General features: G+C 40.0%; 1 pseudogene; it reads left to right on the top strand.

Annotated features, from left to right (window-relative positions):
- The first annotated feature begins 12,805 nt into the window (after nucleotides 1-12,805).
- Nucleotides 12,806-22,805, top strand: LOC129057907 (zinc finger protein 285-like; annotated as a pseudogene).
- The last annotated feature ends 3,453 nt before the right edge of the window (nucleotides 22,806-26,258 follow it).

The following is a 26,258-nucleotide window of genomic DNA, read 5'->3' as shown; positions in this document are numbered from 1 at the left end:
CTACCTGGCCTTCCTCTAAATTTCAGGCCACAGACAATGTGCTAATTCTCACTGCTTCCAGGCAATCTCCCTTCTAGCTCATGATCTTGCTTCCCCTTTCACTGAGAAAATAAAATCAATCAGGAAAAATATTCCACTTTCTACCATGAAATCTAGCAAATTTCTTGCACTGAATCCCCATATGCCTTCATGTCACCATGGCTGGGCTGTGCCTCTTTCTAACTGTAATCCCCTCAGCTTGTGCCCAAGATCCCATCTCTTCTTGCCTAGTCAAGTAATCTATTCCTGCTGCTGCCCCTTCAATTCTCCAGCATTACCAGCATCACTCTCTTTCAGTGCATTTCCATCAACTTAGGAACTTGGTTAACATCTCCAGTCTTGGCAGGCATGGAATGGTATTTGATTCCATTAGCCTTCCTAGCTACCCTCCCTCTTTTCACTTCTGTTCTTGACCACAAGTTGTCAAAACACACTGCCTCAGTTTCTCTCCTCCAATTCTTTTAAAATTCACTCCATTCATGCTTCCCACAACCTCCACATCATCTTGTCTGGCACACACATTTCCCCATAGCTGCTCTAGTTAAGATTACATTGCCAAATCCAGCAGTCAGTTTTCAGCATCTCTCATCTTACTTGACCAACCAATAGCATATGACACCACTTGTATCATTAGTGTGGATGATTGTCTTCATTAGTATAATGCAGCATTGTCTCAATTAGTATAATTATATTAATATGCATTAATATAAATTCTATTAATATTATTCACTATAAAGCCATTTGGGAGGTTATGATTCTACTACCACTCATACAGTTTTTGTTTTCCTGGTGTTTCTAAATGCTTTTTTGGTACATTATATATAGTTATTATTTCTCCAAGTTTTTAGTGTTTCAAATATGCTCTATAATGTATGGAGTCTACTTTTTCCAGATTCCACCTTCCTGGATACCCCCATCTTTATCCTTCCTTGAGGACTGATGATCATCTTGGCCTGATTACAGTCTGGTTCAGTCTCCTGGGAGTTCGTTTTGCTGTGATCCAGCAAAAAAATCCAGGGTTGAATTTCCCACTCCCTAGATGCTAAGTCTTCCTCTTTCTTAAATTATTACCTCATTTGCTGCAGCAAGTAATCAAGTAACAGCATGAGGGTTACTTCTCCTGCACTTAAGAGTACATAAAGAGTACATAGGAAGTACATTTTCTGAATCCCAGTATTTTTCCACTTAGGCAATTTATAGTTTGCATAACTATTACTAGGTCTAAGTTGACAATCATTTTATTTCAGAATTTTAAACAAAAATATGAATTGATGGGGAGAATAATGGATGCATATTGCTGAAGGTGCACATTAGTGAGCTGGAAGATTAGGCAAGGGATTATTCCAGAGAGTAATGCAAGAAGATGGCACATTAGGATATACGATGGATATATGATGGATATTAGGAGACATGAAAGAAGGAACCAACATATGGATAATAAGAGTATCACAAGGGAGAGAATATACAATAATGGGGAGGAAAACCTCCAAAGAAAAAGTAAAATAAAATATCCCAGAGCTGGAGGAGAGATTTGAGATTCTTATTGAAATGTCCTGCTGAGTGCTTAGCAGGAAGAAAAAACTCATCAAATTAAATTATGGTAAAATTTCAGCTGATAAAGAAAAAATCCTAAATGCCTCAAGAAAAAAAGTAAAACCCAAATATTACCTATTAGAAATTGAAGAATTAGTTTGGTGTCATAGTATTCATCAGTAATAAAAACTAAAAGAGAGAGAGGTAATGTTTCAAAGTTATGAAAAACTGTAAATTGTGACTAAGTATTATATGCCCAGGCAAGCCAACATTTGCTGTGAGGGAAGAATGAAGACATAAGACAAAAGGACGTAAGGAACTTACCAACTTCAGACTGTCTGAAAAAACTTCTTAAGAATACCGTCCAGAAAAATAAATAAATTCATGTTAGAGGAAGATGTACAGCATGTACCACAAGCAAGAATACACAGTAAATCTTGAGGTTAAATCTAAATAATTGTTATATGTGAGGAAAAAAGAAAATTTAGTGTTAAGATACTAGAAGACATAAATATGGGAGATGAGAGGGGAAGAAAGGAAGAAAGCTTATTCAAAACATTTTTCTGGGCCAGGCCTGGTGGCTCATGCCTGTAATCGCAGCACTTTCTGAGGAGAAGGTGGGAGGATCACGGGGTCAGGAGATTGAGACCATCCTGGCTAACACGGTGAAAACCCATCTCTACTAAAAATACAAAAAATTAGCCGGGCGTGGTGGCAGACACCTGTAGTACCAGCTACTCGGGAGGCTAAGACAGGAGAATGGCGTGATCCTGGGAGTCGGAGCTTGCCGTGAGCCAAGATCGTGCCATTGCACTCCAGCCTGGGCAAAAGAGCAAGAGACTCTGTCTGAAAAAAAAAAAAAAAAAAGAAAAAAATAAGGAAAAATCATTTCTGGCCAGACATGATGGCTTGTGCCTGTAATCTCAACATTTTTTCAGTCCAAGGTGGGAGGATTGTTTGAACACAGATTTTTCAGACCAGCCTAGGCAACACAGTGAGACTCTATAAGAAAATTTTTAAAAATCAATTAGGCATGGTGGTGCACACCTGTAGTTCCAGTTACTTGGGTCACTGTGGTGAGAGGATTACTCATGCCCAGGAAGCTGAGGCTGCAGTAAGCAAAAGAGCAAGACCATGCATCAAAACAAACAAAAACCAAAACAACGAACAGAAAACATTTTTTTTTAATTTTGAAAGATGATATCAACACTGATGAACTCTAATAAACTTTTAATTGAGGAATTTTATCACTTATATTTCTAAAACATCATATTATGTTGCTATAAATGTGTGCGCAACTTTCTTTTTCATATAATGACTTCTTTTCCTCTGGGTAGATACCCAGTAGTGAGATTGTTGCATCAAATGGTAGTTCTACTTTTAGTTCTTTAAGGAATTACCACACTGTTTTCCATAATGGTTGCAGTAGTTTACATTCCCAGCAGAAATGTGAAAGTGTTCCCTTTTCAGCACATCCCCACCAACATCTATTATTTTTAAAATTTGTTTATTATGGCCATTCTTGCAGCTATAAGGTGGTATTGCATTGTGTTTCTGATTTGCATTTCCCTGATCATTCATGATGTTGAGCATTTTTTCATATGTTTGTTGGCTATTTGTATATTTTCTTTGTAGAATTTTCTATTCATGTCCTTAGCCCATTTTTTGATGGGATTCTTCATGTTTTTCTTGCTAATTTGTTTGAGTTCCTTCTAGATTCTGGATATTCATCCTTTTTCAGACGTATGGATTGTGGAGATTTTCTACCCCTTTGTGGGTTGTCAGTTTAATCTGCTCAGTGTTGCTTTTGCTGTGCAGAAACTTTTTACTTAAGTTAAGTCTCACCTATTTATCATTTTTTCTATTGAATTTGCTTTTAGGTTCTTGGTAATCAAGTCTTTGCCTAAGCTAAAGTTTTGAAGGGTTTTTCTGATGTTATCTTCTAGAATTTTTCTGGTTTCAAGTTTTAAGTTTTTGATCCATCTTGAGTTGATTTTTGTATAAGGTGAGAGATGAGGATCCATTCACATTCTTCTACATGTGGCTTGCCAATTACAGCAGCAATATTTGTTTGAATAGGGTGCCTTTATTTTTTTGCGAAGAAGTCTCGCTCTGTCACCCAGGCTGGAGTGCAGTGGTGGGATCTTGGCTCACTGCAGGCTCTGACTCCTTCGTTCAATCCATTCTCCTGCCTCAGCCTCCGGAGTAGCTGGGAATACAGTCCCCCTCCACCACACCAGTCTAATTTTTTTGTATTTTTAGTAGAGATGGGGTTTCAAAGTGTTAGCCAGGATGGTCTCCATTTCCTGACCTTGTGATCCACCTACCTCGGCCTCCCAACGTGCTGAGATTACAGGCGTGAGCTACCGCGCCCAGCCTGAATAGGGGGTCTTTTCCTTACTTTATGTTTTTGTTTGTTTTGTCAAATATCAGTTGGCTGTAAGTATTTGAATTTATTTCTTGTTTCTGTCTTCTGTTCCATTGGTCTTTGGGTCTATTTTTATGCCAGTACCATGCTGTTCAGGTGACTATAGGCTTATGGTATAGTTTGAAGTCAGGTAATGTGATGCCTCCAGATTTGTTCTTTTTGATTAGTCTTGCTTTGGCTCTGCGGGCTTTTCTTTGGTTCCATACGAATTTTAGAATTGTCTTTTCTAGTTCTGGGAACAGTGATGGTGGTATTTTGATGGAACTTGCATTGAATTCGTAAACAGCTTTTGGCAGTATGGTCATTTTTACAATGTTGATTTACCCATTCATGAACATAGGATGTGTTTCCATTTGTTTGTGTCATCTATGATTTCTTTCAACAGTGTTTTATAGTTTTCCTTGTAGAGGTCTTTCATCTCCTTGGTTAGAAATATTCTTAAGTATTTTTTTTTTTTTGCAGCTATTGTAAAAGGGATTGAGTTCTTGATTTCATTCTTAGCTTGGTTGCTGTTGGTGTACAGCAGAGGTATGATTTGTGTACATTAATTTTGTATCCTGAAACTTTGCTGAATTCATTTATGAGTTCTAGAAGCTTTTTGAAGGAGTCTTTAGGGTTTTCTAGGTATATGATCATATCATCAGCAAACAGCAGCAGTTTGACTTTCTCTTTACTGATTCAATCCTTTCTTTCCCTCCTTTTATTTGATTGAGGTTGTTGTTGTTCATTTTCTTTCCTTTAGAGCAGTGATTTTCAGGGGGATATTGTTGAGTGTTCTGAATGGATGACTTCTTTGTTGAGAGAATTAATTTACAGATGCAATATGTTTAGCATTCCTTACCTCTGAATACTAAACTCATATCCCAGTCACTGGAGCAAGCAAAGATCACTCACACAATTCAAAAGAGTTTTAGGGAGGCTATTTCCTTCCTCTTTGAGGGTCACTGTTCTACTTTTTCATTTTCTTTTTCTTTTTTCAGACATAAAATCTCATACTGTCACACAAGCTGGAGTACAGTGGCACCATCATAGCCCACTACACCCTGAACCTTCCAGGCTCAAGCCATCCTCCCACCTTAGCTGCTTGATCACCTAGGATTACAGGCCAGTGTCACTGTTCTATAGTTGGGAAATAGGAGCAGCTCCTAGATCAATTATACAAGCACTTTCTCTTTGGTTCCTAACACACCCATTTAAGTGTGTATTTTCAGACTAAAGACAAGCTCTTAGATTAGGTAAAAGTAACATTGAAAAATAACTATAATAATAAAGAGTATAAAAATAACAAGGTAAAAATGCTAATTTTAGGAAAAAGTGAAAAAATGAATACTAGATGAAATCGAATGAAAAGAAAGCAGGTAGAGTCGGCACTGAAAGTAAACTCAAGGTGAAAATACAAAGTACTTAAAATGTTAATGAAATTTTTGGTCCATCAAGAAGATATTACCATTATGAAACTTACACAGGGTCAGCATCACTAAATTTTAAAATCCAAAATATTCCACAATCTGAAACTTTTGGAATGTGAACATGACACCAAAAGAGGAAACTTCCACATCTGAAATATTTGCTTTCTTCCTCTTCTTTTCATTAATTGATTTTTCTTTGGTCATGCGATGAAGGCAATCTTTGCTTCTGATGGTTCAATGCACACAAACATTGTATACAGACCTTGTGAACAAAATTAATCAAATAATTCTATAAAATTAATTTCAGGGAAAGTATATAAGGTGTATAGGAAACACAAATGAATTTTGCTTTTAGACTTGGGTCTCACCCTCAAGATATCTCATTGTGCATATGCAAATATTGCAAAATCTGAAAAAAATAAAAAATCTGAAACTCTTCTGGTCCCAAGTGTTGCAGATAAGGAACAGGCCACCTCCATACCTAATAACACGACTTTCAAAAAGTAAAGCCCCTTGTATACCTAATAACACAACTTTTGAAAAATGAAGTAGGCTGGGTGCGGTGGTTCATGCCTGTAATCCCAGCACTTTGTGAGGCAGAGGAGGGCAGATCACAAGGTCAGGAGATGGAGACCATCCTGACTAACAGGGTGAAACCCTGCCTCTACTAAAAATACAAAAAAATTAGCCTGGCATGGTGGAGGGCTCCTGTAGTCCCAGCTACTCGGGAGGCTGAGGCAGGAGAATGGCGTGAACCTGGGAGGTGGAGCTTGCAGTAAGTTGAGATGGGGCCACTGCACTCCAGCCTGGGTAACAGAGTGAGACTCAGTCTCAAAAAAAAAATTAAATAAATAAATAAAGCAAATGCTATAGAGAGGAAAATGACAAATTTACCATTATAGACTTTTTTTTTCTTTTTCTTTTTCTTTCTTTCTTCTTTTTTTTTTTTGAGACAGAGTCTTGCTCTGTCACCCAGGCTGGAGTGCAGTGGCACGATCTCGGCTCACTGAAACCTCCGCCTCCCGGGTTCACACGATTCTCTTGTCTCAGCCTCCCAAGTAGCTGAGACTACATGTGCTTGCCACCATGCCTGGCTAATTTTTGTACTTTTAGTAGAGACGGAGTTTCACCATCCTGGCCAGGCTAGTCTTGAACTCCTCACCGCATGATCTACCCACTTCGGCCTCCCAAAGTACTGGGATTACAGGCTTGAACCACCATGCCCTGCCTGGGAGCCTTTTTGACATGAACTTCTCAATCATTGACAGATGCATAATGAAAAAATCTAAGTAAGCACAAATAAGCACGTAGGAAATTTAAATAGAAACAATTAACAAGTCTGGCGAAAATATAAATGTATGCATATCCTTCTGATAGAGAACACACATTGTTTTCCAATAGACACAGATGTCACAAAAATTAACCTTGTATTAGGTCAAAAATAAAAATGTTCCTGAACTCGTTTTTTAAAATTCAAGTATGTCAAATTAAATGAAGTAATCCTTCAACTTAGAGCAATATATAAGAACATCAAACATGTAAACATCAAAAGACAGAGATAAGCCAAAAGAATTGCATTGTCCATTTATGTGCCTTAAGTTGCAATGTCAAGCTATAGTTGGATATAATTCAACCATTTCCTGCCCATTGCCTAGAGGTGGGGGTCTTCACTTCCCTCTCTATTCTAGGACTGGAACTGCCTCACGAACCCTACAGCTTGAGGATGAGTGGAAAACGGAATGCCAGCCAGATATTCCAAGCATAGCCTCTGCCAGCAGGACCAGGTGACCATTCTTAGGATAGAGATTGTTCTCACCCATTATCAGGGCTTTCCTCCAGGCTAAAACTGTGGGTCTCTAACAGAATTCTTATTCAATTTTCTTACCCCATTAGGGTACCCAAAATTTTCTTTAATAGGAATCTTAAATTTTTTAAATTTTCTTTATTATTATACTTTAAGTTGTAGGGTACATGTGCACAATGTGCAGGTTTGTTACATATGTATACATGTGCCATGTTGGTGTGCTGCACGCATTTAGCATTAAGTATATCTCCTAATGCTCTCCCTCCCCCTTCCCCCCACCCCAAAACAGACCCCGGTGTGTTATGTTCCCCTTCCTGTGTCCATGTGTTCTCATTGTTCAATTCCCACCTATGAGTGAGAACATGCAGTGTTTGGTTTTTTGTCCTTGCTATAGTTTGCTGAGAATGATGGTTTCCAGCTTTATCCATCTCCCTAAAAAAGACATGAACTCATCATTTATTATGGCTGCATAGTATTCCATGGTGCATATGTGCCACATTTTCTTAATCCAGTCTATCATTGTTGGACATTTGAGTTGGTTCCAAGTCTTTGCTATTGTGAATAGTGCCGCAATAAACATATGTGTGCATGTGTCTTTATAGCAGCATGATTTATAATTCTTTGGGTATATACCCAGTAATGCGATGGCTGGGTCAAGTGTTATTTCTAGTTCTAGATCCCTGAGGAATCTCCACACTGACTTCCACAATGGTTGAACTAGTTTATAGTCCCACCAACAGTGTAAAAGTTTTCTTATTTCTCCACATCCTCTCCAGCACCTGTTGTTTCCTGACTTTTTAATGATCTTAAATCTTAAATGCAATAACATAAAGTAAAATAAAGCCTAAGTCCCAACAAGGGGAAATTTTCAAAAAGAATCTGAAATCTTCCCGCGTTTTCTTGTTATGTTGTAATGAGTACTCCTGTAATTCCGCTGTTAAGGATTCAGACAATGGTTGTTAATTCATTCTGCTTCTTCTGAGACTAGGAAACAAATTACAGGGCTATGTTATATCGCAAGTGTTAGATTATGCGGAGTGTTCATCAACAGAAACAAAACATGATGGTGGGCGGGGATGGAAATATTTAAGTGAATTTTAATTGAAAACTTTCGTGGTTTTAACATTAAAAGACATGCCTATAAAATAAGAACCTATTAAAGTCTTCACTAAAATGATAAAGTGCTCATTTCCAAGGAGTAAAATATTGAAACTTTTTCTTTTCGTCGTTGATAGTGATTTATTTAACATTTCAGTACTTTATGGTTATTATGATTGTCATTATTTTAGACGAATGCACGGGAGTCAAAAGAGTTCCAAATGCACGGAAGTCAAAGGCTACCTTCACCCTGGTAGCCTTGCGAATGGCCACTGCTGCGCTCAGGGCTTTCTGGGGATTGTAGTCCATAGGCCTCCTTGCGCATGTGCCGTGGTACCAGACGCTAGCTGAGGGCGACATTGTTTGGGATGCTGGGGTGAGTTCCGCCTGGACCGCGCCCCTCTCGGAAGTATAGCCAGGAATAGGGGTGTAGGATGTGCAGCTTTGACCCGTCCCTGTGGACTGAAGTAGGAGGAGTGGAAGAGGGTACTAGTGACCAATGATAAGGCCTCGTGGATGGGGTAGGCTGGGGAAGTTCAGCGGCCCCTACCTACCCGGGATGGGATGGAAAGCGCTTGGGCTCGGTTTGGGGAGCAGCCCTGGGTTTGACAAAACGTGCATCTTCACGATTCGTGACAGCGACTTGCGCTGTGTCACCTTGGGTCGAGTCTTAGCGTCAGTCTTGGAATGTGCATCTCTCAATGAGGGCAGAGGGGCGCTGGCTCAGGGTTTGGGAGTAACTGCTGGGGCTGTGCCTCCCTGAATGGGATGAGGGATTGGCTTAAGCAGCATGTCTCTGGAGAGAGAGGATGGCTTTGGCTATTCTCGCTCAATTTGGTGGGGACGATTCTGGCTCAGCACCGCTAGGTTCTTGGATGGGGAGTTGTCTTGGGTCTGAACTCTGGATTTTGGCAGCTCCGACTCCATTGGGGCATTTCTGACTTCAGGGCAGAGTTTCCGGCTTCTGACAATAAAGAAACAACTCAGACTGTAATAACTCTGGAGTTTAATGTCACTGAATACATATTGAAAAGAACTGCCCCAGGCCTGGCGCGGTGTCTCACTCCTGTTATCCCAGCACTTTGGGTGGATCACGTGGTCAGGACATCGAGACCATCCTGGCTAACACGGTGAAACCCCGTCTCTACTGAAAAAAAAATTACAAAAAATTAGCCGGGCATCGTGGCAGGCACCTGTAGTCCCAGCTACTCGGGAGGCTGTGGCAGGAGAATGGTGTGAACCCGGGAAGCTGAGTTTGCAGTGAGCCGAGATGGCGCCACTGCACTCCAGCCTGGGCGACAGAGAGAGACTCCGTCTCAAAAAAAAAAAAAAAAAGAAAGAAAAGTAAAGAACTGCCCCAAATTATTAACCCCATTCTCACCTCACATGCTGTGAGCCAGGGAGGAAGGAATTTGAGTATTATAAAGCACATGAGCAAATGTAAGTTGTTAAATTACACTCAACAAGTTTGAAGTTTGAACGCTCTCTGTATATTTGATAAAGTTAGAGATTTAGTGTTAATTATTTTAGGTGCAATAGCAGCATTTATTACATTTCTGATCGTGTTTCTGGACAATTGCAGTTCCAGATTCAGCTGCACTTTTCCTCTAGGTCTTCATTCCCTGAAGAGGTTGATATGGGCATCTGGTCTCATTCGTGATGTATTCCTCAGATCAGAGTAGTTGTCAGGTTGAGGGATGAGAAAGGCATTTGTGTGAGAGAGCTGTGGGGACTTTGGCAGATAGGGAAAAAAACAAGAGTCCTGAGGTGCCATGTGTCCCATGCCTTTGGCTCCCCTCCTTTTCCATCCTGCTGTCTGCCCTGAAAGGCCGCCATTGCCTTCTGGCCTTGCTTGTCTTTGGCCAATGGGAAGTCTCAAAAGGAAAGTTTGGAGAGAAGAAGAAGTGTGAGTTGTAGGATCTTGTCCCCCAGTTCTCTCTCTGCAGGATTGTCACAGATTAGCTGCCATTCTAAACAACAGGTCATGGTTTGGGTGGCCCTGGCCACACAGTCCTCTCAGTTACAGGCTCCAGGGACTGCTCCCTCCCCTTACCTCTTAAGGCCCAGGTATTATAATGGCACCTCCCTGTCACTTCCCAGGATAGAGCCTTACCCACTCTGATTTCCTTACCCCCAGCCAACACCATTGTAAGCCGTCTGTTTATTAAACTCCCCTCAAATTTGAATGTGCCATCTGGTTCCTGCCACGGCCCATAGTTGATACAGGCAGGGAGTGTCTGAAGCCAGAAATTCAGGAAACCAAACCCTCAACCGTATATGTGTGACTGCAAGTGTGTGGATGTGTGCTTGAAAATAAAGCTGTCCCATTATTGGCTCTTAAGTGAGAACAGGTACTGGAAGTAGAGGGTGAGTTTATGTCTTTGCACGTGTATCTAATGTGTAATATCCAAGTCAGTTCTATTTGTGCTTTTGTTAATATTAAGAAACATTGATTGAGTGCTTGTTAAATGGTAAGATTCTTAGCAAGTACAGAGGATAAAAGACTACAGTTTTTTTGTTTTTTTTTTTTTGTTTTTTTTTTTAGGATTTGTAGTTTTTTGACAGGGGAAAGGAGGAGTGTTTCCTTGGTAGGTTTTAACTATTGTAAAATGATGTAATTCATGCTGTATTAATAAGTTGAACATTCCTTATTTTGGCCTTTGTTGGAGCCCAAGATAAGAAGTGATTAATGATGTCTCTTAAAGGTAGTAAAGGAGAGAAAAAGAGTCCAAGGATTTACCAAAGAGACATTTCATATTCTACTAACCTGTTTCTATAACCCTGTGAGCTGCAATTCAAAGGGTAGCCAGCAGACCAGTGCCAATAAATGATATTGGTCTGTGACTAGATAATTTGAGAACTTGATTGTAGATGTTTAAAATTTTGTCTTATTGATTAATGTAATAATAACAATTGGGCTTTAATTTGCATACCTTCTGAATTTCCTTTTTCCAGTAATTTATTTTTACTGTATCTTACCAAAATATCAATCTGTGACAGACTGAATGTAACGGTAATAATAATATAATAACTACTCCTTTATCACAGATAGTGTGAGAAGGACTATCTGAGAAGGCATAAACGTGGTTTTTGGCTTTTATTTTTTAATCTTTGGAGTTTCCACACTGCTTTATATGGCAATTTTATACAGTAAATTTCTCCACAAAGGTGAGAGGCAATTGTGTTTACAGGGTTTATCAGATGGAATCTCAACAAAAAATAAACATAACACTCAAAATGGGTAATTTGAGAAGAGCTTAATAAAGGGACAACCTATAAAGTTGTAGGCAGGCTGTGGTAATCAACAAAGGGTATTGCAATATTTCAGAGTTAGTGATAGCAGGGTAACTTACTGCCTTTAGGACTGAAGGGCTAAGGGAGGAGGCAGTCGCTAAAATGTGAAGAAAGATTTATGGGATGACAGCTGCCTGATGGTGGCCATGACCTTTGGTCAATGGATATGGAACATAGCCATTCCACAGCAAACTCTAGGGAAAAACCTGGGGGAATAAATATTCTGACTTCACTCTTCCCCCTTCCCTGGATCTCTTGCTGGCTTTCCCCATTGGCTAAACCCAACTGGAAGCTAATTGGCAAGGGAATCCACTGATATAAGCAGAACAGGAAGGGACTTTAGTGTATATGAAGTGGCAAGCTTAGAAGGTCTCTCTGTCTACTTTGGTCTACGTGCAGGCTGAGAACTTGTATAGTTCAGTATACCATGAGCATTTCCAGAGAAGACGATGTGTCTTATATGTCATAGGTGTGTCATCAATATTTGCAAAAGCAGAGGATAGAATGGCTGCTGGAGAGATAGTTTAGGAAGCCAAGAGTCAAGGTGTAGATGTTTTAAAATTTGTATTATTGATTAACATAATAATAAAAATTGGGATTTAATTTGTATATCTTGGCTAATCACAAATTCTTTAGGCCACAGGCCTGGCCATACAAGATCAAGTCTTGCATGTGAAGGTGGAAATAGAAGAAGACCCCTGTCATCCTGAGATTGCTTTCTTTTTTTTTCTTTTTTTTTTTTTTTGAGACAAAGTCTGTCTCTGTTGTCCAGGCTGGAGTGCAGTGGTGCAAGCACAGCTCACTGCAGCCTCTGCCTCCCAGGTTCAAGTGATTGTCCTGCCTCACTCTCCTGAGTAGCTGGGATTACAGGTGCCTGCCACCAAGCCCAGCTAATTTTGTATTTTTAGTAGAGACAGTGTTTCAGCATGTTGGCCAGGCTGGTCTAGAACTCCTGGCCTCAAGTGATCCACCTGTCTCGGGTTCCCAAAATGCTGGGGATTACAGGCGTGAGCCACCATGCCCAGCCCTGAGATTGCTCCCTTACTCAGCAATTCTGAGCCTTTTTTCCAGCGTAATTCAGATGTAGGTTATGTCAGTTCATTCACAAGTCTGAGAAAAGGAAAAGAATGTGCAGGTTTTGAGCCAAAAGCTTGACGAGAGAGATAGGAGTTACACAGTGGTCTGAGATTGAGGGACTGGGGACAAATCTAGGGAAGTCTTGAGGAGATGGGAGTGCAGTCTTTTCAGAACAAGAAGAGACGATATCTAGGGGGAGAAGGAATTATGAGAAATTTGTACAGATAAGGAAGGAACCAATGTTCATTTATAACTTGTTGAATCCATGATCTCATGGATTCTTTCTTCTTTGCAGTTCTGCTTTTCCAGAATCCTGCCCTTTCCAAAAGGAAGATGGTATGATTAAGTTCCAGGTAAGTTAAGGGTTTCTTTCTCTTTAAATATACTGTTCATTCTGAGGAACCAGACACTTCTGTTTTCTGAAAGGAGGTCAGCATTTTTTGAGTGACTACTATGTATTAGGTACTTCATCTTGCTCATAATGATTTTGTGAGGCAGGTGGTTTGACTCCCTTTATAGAAGTGAAGAAACAAACTCACAGATTTCAAGATGTCTACTTTGGTGCTACTCTAAGTGTGGTTCATGCACCAGTACCAGTCCATGAACTGCTTATCACTACCCCATATGGAAAAAAGAATCAAGAGAAAGTTCAGAAATTTTTATAGCAATTTGGTGTTGCCACAGCATCTGAGTGCATGGGCAGCATATACATGACTATACTATAAATGTCACTGGTCTCGTTCAGTAAGTAACAAGATTTGAATGGGTATGTATTGGTCAGAGTTCAACCAGCAAGGCAGAACCAGTAAGACATATATATTAAGAGATTTATCATAAGGAATTGACTTAGATGATTATGGGGGCTAACTATGCAAGTCCAAAATCCACATGGCAGTCCCTCAGGAAGGATGGCCAGAACTCTTAGACACAGACTAAAGCCGCTGTCTATGGGTGGAATTTCTCCCCCTCCCAGGGAAGCCCCAGCTCTGTTCATAAGACCTTTCAGTTTTTTGAATCAGACATACTCAGATTACTTAGAATAATCTCCCTTAAAGTCAACTGATTATGGACTTTAATCACATCTACAAATTATCTTCATAGCAATACCTAGATTAGTGTTTGATTCAATAACTGAGGACTGTAGCTTAGCCAAGTTGTCACATTAAAAAGACCATCACAGTGTGGGGGAAGGATTTTCTTTTAATCATGAAAAAAATTAATTATGAAAATACACAAAAAGAACAAATGGTTTTATGAGGCTCCATTTGTAGTGCCCTTCATGCAGTTTCAACGATTAACTTTTTGCCAAAGAGATTTGCTTAATCTCTTTTTCAGATTTTTCTTTCCCAGAGTATTTTAAAGAGGCATGTTATTTTACACTGTATTGGTTTTTCTCTGAGCACATCACTTTTGTATAGTACCTTATTATATATGCAACTAAAATGAATGAGCTCACACTTTTATCCTTCTGCCTGGAAACGATCTTGCCCAAGTCCAAGATTCATTAGGTACATTTTCTATCTTCTAAATTACAGCAACATTTTACCAAGTGTTCACCACTACATCACCCAGGTCACCATTTTTCCAGCCTCCTGTAACACTGTCCTCAATGGCTATGGCCTGGATCTAAAGCCAATGCCATGAATATTTGGTAGCACTCTGCTTGTTTTGGTTAGCTTGGGTGTGTCCCCATAGTGAAGACAGAGGGACAAGAGAGCAAGTGAACTCATGAGATCTCTCAAGGCCCAGGTTAGAAATGGCACATTCTCACTTCTGCTTCATTTTGGTAGCCAGAGCAAGTTACATTGCCAAGTCAAAACTAAAGGGGTAAGAAAACACACTCTGGTCCTTTAGTGGGATTGGTGAGCATGGAAGAGGATATTTCTAAACAGCGATCTAATTTACCACATTCTCTATGTATTTCAGTATATATTTCTGTAAAAATTGACTAATGAGATAATCAATAATTATTTGGTATTATCTAATACCCAGACAATAACCAAATTTCCCTGATTATCTCAAAAAAATTTTTAACAGTTGGTTTGTCCAAATGGAATCTTACCAAGGTCTATACTATCTTATAGTTGGCTGTTGTGTCTCATAATCTCTTTTAATCTAGAGAAATCTGCCCCTCTACTTTATTCTCTCCTGCTATCGACTTGTTGTAGAAACCAAGTTTGGTGTCCTGTGTTCTTTCCTACATTTGGAATGCATTTGTTTGCTTCCTTTTCATGTGTTTCAATGTGTTACTCTATCCACAGTATTTCTTGTAAGTGGAAGCACCAGATGCTTGAATCGATTCAGGTTCAAGATTTTATAAGAATACTTCATAGATGGTTATACAAGAATGCTTCAGAGAGGAAAATATTTATAGATTTTTGCAAGTGTTTATTCGTTGAAAAATTTGGTTTCTTAATATTTTGGGGCTGTCCTTGTATCTGCATCCTATGACAATCGCTGCCTAGGCTTCCTACAAGGCATCCATCCAGCTACAAGGGTGGTGGTGAAGTGAGTGTTTTGTTTTCCCAGGCTCTATAGTTGAAGCAGAGAAGGTAGAATGGGGTGTAGCCTGGGTGAACCTCTATCCTTAACCCCTTCTCCCTACATTTGAACACCCCAAGTAGACTTCAGGGTATCAGTATTTCCTGAATGATTAACTCCAATTCAATTTTGTTGCCTCGCACAGAAGAAGGCATACAGTAGTGTTACTGAGAGAGTGATGCTATTAGGACAACCGTGCTGACTCCCCTAGATTTTGTTTTTAATCATTGTCAGATTTTGGTAATTGGACAATTGTTAGGAACATATTCTTTGTGAAGTCCTTTGTAACGGCTTACAACTTTCGTTTGAAAGCTCTGCATTATTTAGAGATGCAGAGTCTATTGAGAGAACATATCTGTAAATACTTAACTCTGAGCAGTGTGATATATGCAATATGCAATATGCAATATTTACATAAAATAGAAATATTTTATGTAAAAATTGGTTTCTTGATTAGGAGAGGGTTATTAATATCCGATTATTCCCCACATCCTTTTATTTTGAGAAATTTCAATTTATCAGGAAAATGAAAGAATAGCATAATGTGTAATCTTCACCTAGATTCACCAATTGTTAACAATCACCCACAAACATATGCATAATATACATATATACACACATATCTATATTTTATTTTGATGACCCAGTTGGGGATAAATTGCAGGCATGATTATAATTCATCCCTAAATATTTCAGCTTGTATCTCCTAAGAGTAAGAGCATTTTCCTACATTTCCACATTACTGCTAACATACTCAAGAAATTTCACATTGATACCACCATTTTTTAATACCTAGTTGATATCCAAGTGTTCTTAATTATCCTAATAATCTCCCTTTTCTCTATTGTGTTTTTTGAATCTAGGAGCCAGGCTTTTAGTTACCCTGTCTTCTTAGATCCTTTTAACATGATAAAAATAGATTAATCTGCCATGAAAAAGTGAAAATACCAAATCTTGGTGTGTGATGAGAAATGAAATGATGGAACAGTACTAGACTTGTGTATCGGCACAAAACCTTAGTATAGATTTATCTGTGCCTATTTCCTGGGCCGTATTTTATAATTTGATTAATATTGTCCTTTGGGAATCCCTGATACAATAGGATTAATGTCCTTATGAGAGAGCCTCAACAGAACTTTCTCTCATTCTCCCTCTGCCATGTAAGGACATAGTGAGAGGACAGCTGTCTACAAGCCAAGAGAAGAAACCTGAATGAAACCTATCTTGGTGGTACTTGATCTTAGACTTTCCAACCTCCAGAACAGTAAGAAATTAGTTTATTTTGTTTAACCTAATCAGACTGTGGTATTTTATTAAGGCAGCCCAAACAGACTAAGACCAGTCATTTGTGTGGATGATTGGCATGGCATATGGTTGATGTTTTAGGAAAAGGTGACATTCAAGGACATGGCTGTTGTCTTCACCAAGGAAGAGTTGGCTCTATTGGATAAACCCCAGATAAACCTGTACCAAGATGTGATGCTGGAAAACTTCAGGAAACTCATCTCAGTGGGAGAGTAACTGAGCATCAGACCACTGGGCCTGTGTCCTGAAATCATCATTTCAAACCAGATAGAAAACTCCAGTTAGATCACAAAGAGAAACTTTGACCACTGGAAAGAAAACTCCTAAGAGATGCATGTGCAGGTTAGAACCCTGCAGTTAATGAGTTTTTACAGATCAATGTGAGGATCTGGTCCCTTGTGATGGGTTTGTGAGGGAGCTCTCCCAAAATCTCATACACCTGGCCTGTGGGCATTCAATGCAGTTAGTAATCCCTCCTTCCCCTAATCACATATTTAGGCTCTCATTCTTTCCTCATATTTCTCAGAATGAGACTTATAAAATTCACACATCATCAAGAGCCTTGATCTATGGGTTGCTTCTGCAGAAAAATCAATGTTTATCAAATGTTTTGGATAAACCAGTGTTAAAGGAACCAAGGGAGAACTTTGGTTTGGTTGGCAGTTACAATAGCCAACACTTACTGGTACATAGTAAGTGTAATCTAAGTGTTGGCTTATTAGATTACTTTTTGATAAATATCTAACCTCGTTTTCATTTCTCAGAGGTTCATATACAGTTATGTGTTACCTAAGTTTAGTTTATGAGATAGAGATATGGTTTGGCTATATCCCTACCCAAGTCTCAATTTGAATTGTAGCTCCCATAATTCCCACATGTTGTAGGAGGGACCTGGTAGGAGGTAACTGAATCATGGGGAAGGAGTCTTTCTCTTGCTGTTCTTATGAAAGTGACTAAGTCCCATGAGATTTGATGGTTTTATAAATTGGTGTTCTCCTGCACAGGATTTCTCTTTGCCTGCCGCCATGTAGGATGTCCCTTTGCTCTTCCTTCACCTTCTGACATGATTGTGAGGCTGCCACAGCCACATGGAACTATGAGTCAATTAAACCTCTTTCCTTTATAAATTACCCAGTCTTGGGTATGGCTTTATTAGAAACATGAGAATGGACTAATACAGATAGTTACTGTTATTATCCCCATTTTATGGACGTATTACTCTGTTTTCACACTGCTGATAAAGACATACCCGAGACTGGGCAATTTACAAAAGATAGAGATGTATTGGGCTTACAGTTCCTCATCCCTGGGGAGGCCTCATAGTCATGGTGGAAGGTGAAAGGCACATCTCACATGGTGGCAGAAAAGAGAAAAGAGCTTGTGCAGGGAAACGCCCCCCGCTTTTTTTTGAAAGAGTCTGACTCTGTAGCCAGGCTGCAGTACAGTGGTGCTATCTTGGCTCACTGCAACCTCCAACTCCCAAGTTTAGGCAATTCTCCTGCCTTAGCCAACCCAGTATCTGGGAATACAGGCATGCACCACAATGCCCAGCTAATTTTTGTATTTTTTAGTAAAGACGGAGTTTCCCCATGTTGGCCAGGATTGTCTCAATCTCTTGACCTCGTGATCAACCCACTTTGGCCTCCCAAAGTGCTGGGATTACAGGTGTGAGCCACTGCGCCCATTCAGAATCTCCCTTTTAAAAACCACCAGATCTCATGAGACTCATTCACTATCATGAGAACAACACAGGAAAGACCCGCCCCCATAATTCAATCGCCTCCTACCGGGTTCCTCCCATGACACATGGGAATTGTGGAAGTTACAATTCAAGATGAGATTTGAGTGGGGACAAAGCCAAGCCATATTATCCCATCCCAGCCCCTCCCAAATCTTATGTCCTTACATTCCAAAACCAATCATGCCTCCCAACAGTCCCACAAAGTCTTAACTCATTTCAGCATTAACTCAAAAGTCTGCAGTCCAGTGTCTCATCTGAGACAAGCCAAGTCTCTTCCATCTATGAGCCTGTAAAATAAAAAAAAAAACAATATATTTACTTCCTAGATACAGTGCAGGTACAGGCATTGTGGAAATGCAGCTGTTCCAAATGGGAGAAATTGGCCATAACAAAGGGGATACAGGCCTCATGCAAGTCTGAGATCCAACGGTGCAGTCAAATCTTAAAGCTCGATAGTGATCTCCTTTGACTCTATGTCTTGCATCCTGGTCATGCTGATGTAAGAGATAGGTTTCCATGGTCTTGGGCAGCTCCATCCCTGTGGCTCTGCAGTGTATTGTCTCCCTTCCGGCTGCTTTTGTGGGCTGGTGTTGAGTGTTTGTGGCTTTTCCAGGCACACGGTGCAAGCTGTTAGATCTAGCATTCTGGTGTCTGAAGGACAGTGGCCCTCTTCTCACAGCTCCACTAGGTTGTTCCCTGGTAGGGACTCTGTGTGGGGGCTGTGACATGTGGGAATTATGGGACATGACACCTGGGAATTATGGGAGTTACAATTCAAGACGAGATTTGGGTGGGGACACAGCCAAACCATATCAAGGGATGAAACAACTGAGTCACTGAATTAATAACTTTCCCATGATCACACAGCTTATAAGAAGAACTAGGATTTGAGCTCTCCTAATCTTGCCCTAGGTCCTGTGTTTTTAATAAATAACCTCGTGAAACCAAAGTGTAATCTGTAGACACAGGACCTTCTACATAAATCTGCATATCCCTGCAGTTGTTTCTCAAACTGCAGGATAAAACCCTCTTGGTGAGTCCTGAAATCAAATTACTGTGTCATAACTAGCAATTTTTAAAAAGCAAAAATAGATTAATAGAACAGAAAACAAAAGAATTTATCAAAGTGCATTACACATCGTATGTAAGTATCAGCTGATAAAACTTCTGTTTTAGTGAGCAGTCTGCGTTGATGTTCGTGCCTATTCCTACTGAGTCACAATGCTGATTTTATTGTGGGTTACAATCAGAACAAATGGGAAACCACTGCTTAAAGCCCATTTGGGGCAGCTCATGGTCTCCCTTTCCCTGATACTATCTTATAAACTAAAGTCACTTTCAATAAAACAACCCAGAAAGAACCTTAAACCAGAAGCAGTATCCAGTGGGACTTGACCATGATATTCATGCCATTTTGAAACCCATCGTAGGGTCCCAAAAATATGATCATCCTCTTCTGCCTCAGCCCCCTGTTTGTTATATACCACAGTCTTGTTTCCCTGGGTGCCAGGCCATTGACAGTGCCACAGTGTCTGTTCCCCATTCTCATAGACATGGCTGTTTGAGATTCTGCAATAACTTAAAAGGTCAGAACTTAAGGAAATGGATTATAGGATCTGAGTGCTCTCTATCTTTTCATGAAGACAAAGAACCTAGGGGAACATAAAAAGGATGTCTCTTAAAGCTTGTCTCAGAGGTTTACATATGCATCCCTGCACAATGCCAGGACCATGTTTCACAAAGTTTATCCCTATTTCAATCCCCATTGCCTTTTTATCCCCATCCCCTTAAGGCTCACCATGTACAGTTGTGCAGGTTTTACACAAACATACATGATAGTCCTCCATATGACAGTGATATGAAGGAAGGGAAGCCATCGGGAGATAGGACTTGCTTGTTTCTGAAACCTGTTGTGACACTTTGTGTCCCTTACTCTGCCCAACATATAAAAAACACTTCATCAATATGTATTATTTCTATACACACATATACTACATAAAATGGGAGCCTTTCCCATACCTTTTGTAGCAAGATTATTAAAGTCTTTTTATTGACTACTCTTATAGCTGAGAGGTGAATTTCTTCCTTCATAAATTTTTCCTAAGGTTTCCTTTTATTCTTTTTTGCTGCGTGGGGGTGGAAAGGGCTTGCTCTGTCACCCAGGCTGGCATACGGTGGCACAATCTTGGATCACTGCAGCCTCTGCGTCCCAGGATTAAGCAATCTTCCAAACTCAGATTTCCAAGTAGCTGGGATCATAGGCAAAACCGAGCCAATTTTTAATTTTTTTGTAGAGATGAGATCTCACCATACTGCCCAGCCTGGTCTTGATCTCCTGAGCTTGAGTGATCCTCCCACATCAGCCTCTTAAAGTGTTGCTATGACAAGCATAAGCCACTGCACCTGGCCAAGATTTCTCTTAATTTCCCTACAATACTTGATTTCTAATTGGCAGCTCAGGTTAGAATTACTGTGGATCTAAGTATTTCACATGTCAATAGAAGCGAGGGACAACTTCCCACCCCATAATATTTCATTTTCTCAAAACCTCTGGACAGGTGATTCACAAATTCTCTTTCTTCTAATGGGAGACGGGATTAAAAACAACATTTTGAATCTTCAGGAAAAGGGGTTAAATTACCTTTCTCAAGAAGTGCTTCATTGCTGGCAGATTTGGAAACAAAGGATCCAGGATTTAAGTGTGAGTCAGGATTATATCATGAACCTTAAAGAACAATGTTCCCCACATTTAGAAGATGTTTCCGCCTGTGATGAGTGGGCAGGCATTTCTCTTCAGATTTCTGAAAACGGAAACTATGTAGTAAATGCCATTATCAAACATCAAGATATCACAGCATGGCAAAGCCTGACACAGATTCTTACCCCAGAATCTTGGAGGAAAGCCAACATAATGACCGAGCCCCAGAAATCTCAGGGAAGATATAAGGGAATTTACGTGGAAGAGAAATTGTACAGACGTGCTCGGCATGATGACAGCCTCAATTGGACCTCACGTGATCATCATGAGTCCCAAGAACGTAAAGGGGAGGACCCTGATAGACACCACAACTGTGGGAAAAACTTGAGTATGAAATCAACAGTTGAACAACATCATGCGGCCCATGTTTTACCACAGCCTTTCACATGTAATAACTGTGGGGTGGCCTTTGCAGATGATACAGATCCTCGTGTCCATCACAGCACTCACCTAGGAGAAACATCTTATAAATGTGACCAGCATGGAAAGAACTTAAGTCAGAGCCAATATCTTATCGTTCATTGTAAAACCCACTCAGGAGAGACTCCCTATGAATTCTACGAATGGCCTACAGGCTGCTAACAGAGCTCAGACCTTCCCAGATGTCAGAAATTCCCCTCAGGAGACAATCCCTACAAATGTAAAGAATGTGGCAAGGGCTTCAGGTGCAACTGTTCCCTTCACAACCATCATCGAGTCCACACAGGGGAGACGCCCTACAAATGCGACGTATGTGGGAAAGCGTTTGGATTTATGTCACTTCTTTGTATTCATCAGGGAGTACACACAGGGAAAAAGCCCTACAAATGGTGAAGAGTGTGGGAAGGGCTATGAACAGAGCTCCAACCTTCTTATCCATCAGAGAGTCCACACTGGAGAGAAGCCTTACAAATCCAGTGAGTGTGGCAAGTGCTTGAGTTCAAGCTCCGTTCTTCAACTCCAATGGAGGTTTCACACAGGGGAGAAACTTTATAGGTGTGGTGAGTATGGAAAGGGCTTCAGCCAAAGTACACAGCTTCACATTCACCAGAGAGTCCACACAGGGGAGAAACCATAGAAATGCAATGTGTGTGGAAAGGATTTTGCTTATAGCTCTGTTCTTCACACTGATCAGAGAGTTCACACTGGAGAAAAACCATATAAATGTGAAGTGTGTGGAAAGTGCTTTAGTTACAGTTCATATTTTCACTTCCATCAAAGTGACCACACCAGAGAGAAACCATATAAATGTGATGAGTGTGGTAAAGGCTTCAGCTGGAATTCAGATCTTCATGTTCATCTCAGAGTCCACACAGGACAGAGGCCCTATAAGTGTAAGGCATCTGGTAAGGGCTTCAGTCGTAATTCGCACCTCCTTGCCCAACAGAGAGTGCATATAGATGAGACACAGTACACATATTGTGAGCATGGCAAAGACCTTCTGACTCATCAGAGACTACATGAGCAGAGAGAAACATTATAAACGTAGTAAGTCAGGGTTAAATTAGGAAAACAGAAGCCACACTGTATTCCAGATAATAGAAGCTTACTCAGCCTGTGGGAGGGCTGGGGGAGCAAAAGACAGGGACACTGCCATCGATAATGTCAGCCCACAGCACTGGAGTGTGCCAGGCAAGGCTTGTGGATTTCAAGAACTTCTGTATGCTACAATGGCAAAGTAGGTTACTCCTGACAAATGGGTGGTTTGTGGTAGTGTTTGTAGTTAGAGGTCAAATTTCCATTAAAGGGTGTGTCCAGAAAGAAAATTCTAATTGGGATGATTATGGTAAGGTCTTCAGTTTAGCCAAAGTCCTTAGATTTTTTGTAGTCCCCAACAGAACAATACTCTCTGTATGAAGAACCTTCCAAAGTGTGCTCAGAAATGAAACCGGTGCTCTTACTATGAAAGAACATTAGTACTCAGGTTTTCCATGAGATTCTCTGCACAGGCGAGAAGCTCTACAGAAGTGGCATTTGAAGGGTGTGGCAAAGGCAGTGCTGTGTTTATCACACTGGTTCTATTTCCTTCCAAATAATAAGACTCTATTTCTCAGTAACTCTTGCAGTTAAGAGTGTGCCCATGTTTGAGTTCTAGCCAATGGAGTGTGAGCAAAAGTGATACAAACCACTTTCAGGTCTAGCCATTATAAACAAACTCAGGCTTCTCTATCCCTGCCAAGGTGACCTTGGAGGCTGCTTATTCCAGACTGGGTCAATAGAAGGTCGCTAACTGATCTGTGTTGGATTTCTTTTTAGAGTAAGAAATAAAAATTCATTGTGTCTCACCACTGAGATTTTTGGTGGTTTATTTGTTACTGCAGCATTGCCTAGGCCATCCTGACTAGCATGGAGGGATTTCATAGCAATATGTTTCATTGTCATACAGAATGTCAAACATATTGTTATAGCAATATGTTTCATTGTCCACATACAGAAGCAACATCGTAATTCAGAGTTCAAAGCTTTTAGGTCTTTAAGGCTTGATGTGGCAGTGCGACCATCTAAAATGGTATGGATGGGACTTCTCCAGTGATAACCTTCATTCTTTGGTGTGTACACCAAAGAGAATTGTTCAAGATGATATAACTGTGGTAAAACTTTACTGAAAAGTACAACCCGCAGATGTAAGAAATCTCATACAATAAAGAAACCCTGTAGTGTGGGAGCTGAATAAATTTGTCAGCTCACACCTTAAATGCGATTAAAAATTAACTAGAATAGGTGTTCTGTGGTTAGTCTTAATAAAATTAATTGAATAAAACTAACATTTACTAAAGTGAGCAATAACATGTAAAAAACCAACAGTGTTCATTGCGGACTGATGCAGTCTTCTTCTCAGCAGATTTGTATAATAATGGGTTTTTAAAGGATGCTCTTTCTGTCAACTTCCTCCGAAAACAGTCATTTAATGGGAGATAATAGATTAATTCGAGAGGAGATCTCTTTGCTTTTTTTTTTGGAAACTGGGTATTGCTCTGTCACCAAGGTGGCTGGAGTGCAGTGGCCTGATCATGGCTCGCTGCTATAGCCTTGAAATCCTGGGCTCCAGTGATCCTCGTGCCTCAGCCTCCTGAGTAGCTGGGACTACAGGCATATACCACAATCTTCAGCTAATGTTTTCTTTAAAAAATTTACTTGTAGAGATGGGGTCTTGCTTTGTTTCCCAGGTTAGTCTCATTCTGGTTTCAAGTGATCCTCCTACCTCAGCTTCCCAAGGTGCAGGGATTACAAGTGTGGGCCACTGCACTCAGCCCACAATGTCTTTTATTTTTTCTTCAAAAACAATGTCTTTTTTTGTTTTAATTGATTTATAGGTTTCTTCATTTGGATCATGGTTTATTCCTAGTTTTTCCTTCATTACATTTTTCTGCCAGTTATAGTTTGTAAATAGAATAGCCATTCAAGTGCAAATAAAACCATCCCTGAAGCATCATTTTCTTACTGATAAGGTGGATAAGAGTGAAGTATTTTAAAAATTCTGTGTCAGTAGAAATGAGGAAATGAGTGTTCTTACATAAGTTGGTGGGGAAAAAAAAACAGGTACAAAGATTCTGGAGAGGATCTTGTCTATATGTATCAGATGTACAATTAGCATTGTCTTTGAGCCAATGATCCTGCTTCTCAGAATGTATTTTTAGGATGTAATTACATAAGTGGAAAAATATGGTTTCAGAAAGAAATATATTCTAAGAATTTTGCAATGAGAAGACTGTAAACAACCTGAAGCTTCGTGTATAAGAGATTAAGTAAATTAAGGCATCCCATATAATGGAATAACATGGCTCCATCAACAATGATCTAGATCTATAAATATGTCCACATATTATTGTCCATGTCCACCACATACTCCAGTCTTCCTACTTGCAAACAGTAGGTTAGAGAAAAAATCTGGGATACACATTTTCCCAGGAAGCTTTTGGGGTTTACAAGGGGTGCAACATTCCCTCATGACAGAATCAGCCCTCAGTCTTGGTGGAGGTGTCCCAGGCAATCCTCCAGTTTGGCCAGGAGCAGCCCTTGAATATCACATTAAGGTTTTTAAATAAATGATGCTAACAGGATTTTCTCCCTACTTCATAACATTGTTTGCTTTTCCTCTTGTAACAAAGTAGCATGGAAAAAGCAGAAATTAGTCTAGCTCCCAATCAGTGGGAGCCAAACTCATTTACAAATGTAGATGCAGAGATCCTAAATAAATATGAGCATGTCAAATCCAATGATTTGATAAAAGCATAACAGACTCTGCTCATGTATAATTTATCCTAAATATGCTTATCAGCTTCTGCCTCATAACACACACAAGAACTGAGTAGCTCTAAATACGAATTTATTTAGCTCATGATGTGTGAGCTGGCAAGTTCAGTTGGCCTTAGCTGGGCAGTTCTGGTGTGGGACATGCTAGATTATCTTAACTGGGCTTTGTACATGCATCTGCATTCAGCTGATGGCTCATCTGGGCCTGGCTGTTTTATGATGGTCATAGATGAGACAATGAAGTTCTCTCTGTCATCAAGGTTTCTCATCCTCCAGAAGACCAATCTAGTGTTGGTCCTATAGTGCCAGGGTTTCAAGAGGAAAAGCTGTTATCTCTTAAGGCCTTGTCAGAGAACAGGCTCAATGATAATTCCACCACATTCTAATGATTAAAGCAAGTCACAACACTGGCCCAGATTCATGCGGTGGGATTAAGACAAGATAAAAAATGTTGAGACGTAATCGTTGGAAGGAAAAAGAAGGTACTATTTTTATGTTAGAGAATAATGCTATTTACTTATAAAATTCAAATCTGCCTGTAAAATTTGACCAATTGAAGTCTGTTTTAAAATTATCAGGTCAAAAAATTGGTTTCACACAAAATTGGCACATGAAAATTCATAGCATTACTATATAAGAGTCTTTTATAAAATGTAGCCAAAATGTTTCATTCACAATAACAATTGTGTACAAAGACCAGAATTGTACAAAGGTAACTCTGGGAGTTCCCTTTGGGATGCCTAGATGAGGAGCTCTCTGGAGCCTCAGACTCCCACATTCTTCAGTGGGAAGGGCTTTACATGAGCTCAACTTCCCAGCGGCTTTCTCTTTCTGATGGGAGGTGTTAGAACCTGGCATTCTCATGCAACTTCTGTGAAGCTCTGACAACTAAAGCCAGATTGTCTGCTTTAGTCAATCTGTCAGATCAATTAGTCATTTGATCTGACAACTAAAGCCAGATTGTCTGCTTTAGTTAAGTATTCCAGATTACCTGCATA

This window comes from Pongo abelii, chromosome 11 (assembly GCF_028885655.2).
Source record: "Pongo abelii isolate AG06213 chromosome 11, NHGRI_mPonAbe1-v2.0_pri, whole genome shotgun sequence".
Lineage (NCBI taxonomy): Eukaryota > Metazoa > Chordata > Mammalia > Primates > Hominidae > Pongo > Pongo abelii.
Note: the sequence above shows the minus strand (reverse complement) of the source record. Positions and strands in the feature narration are given on the sequence as shown.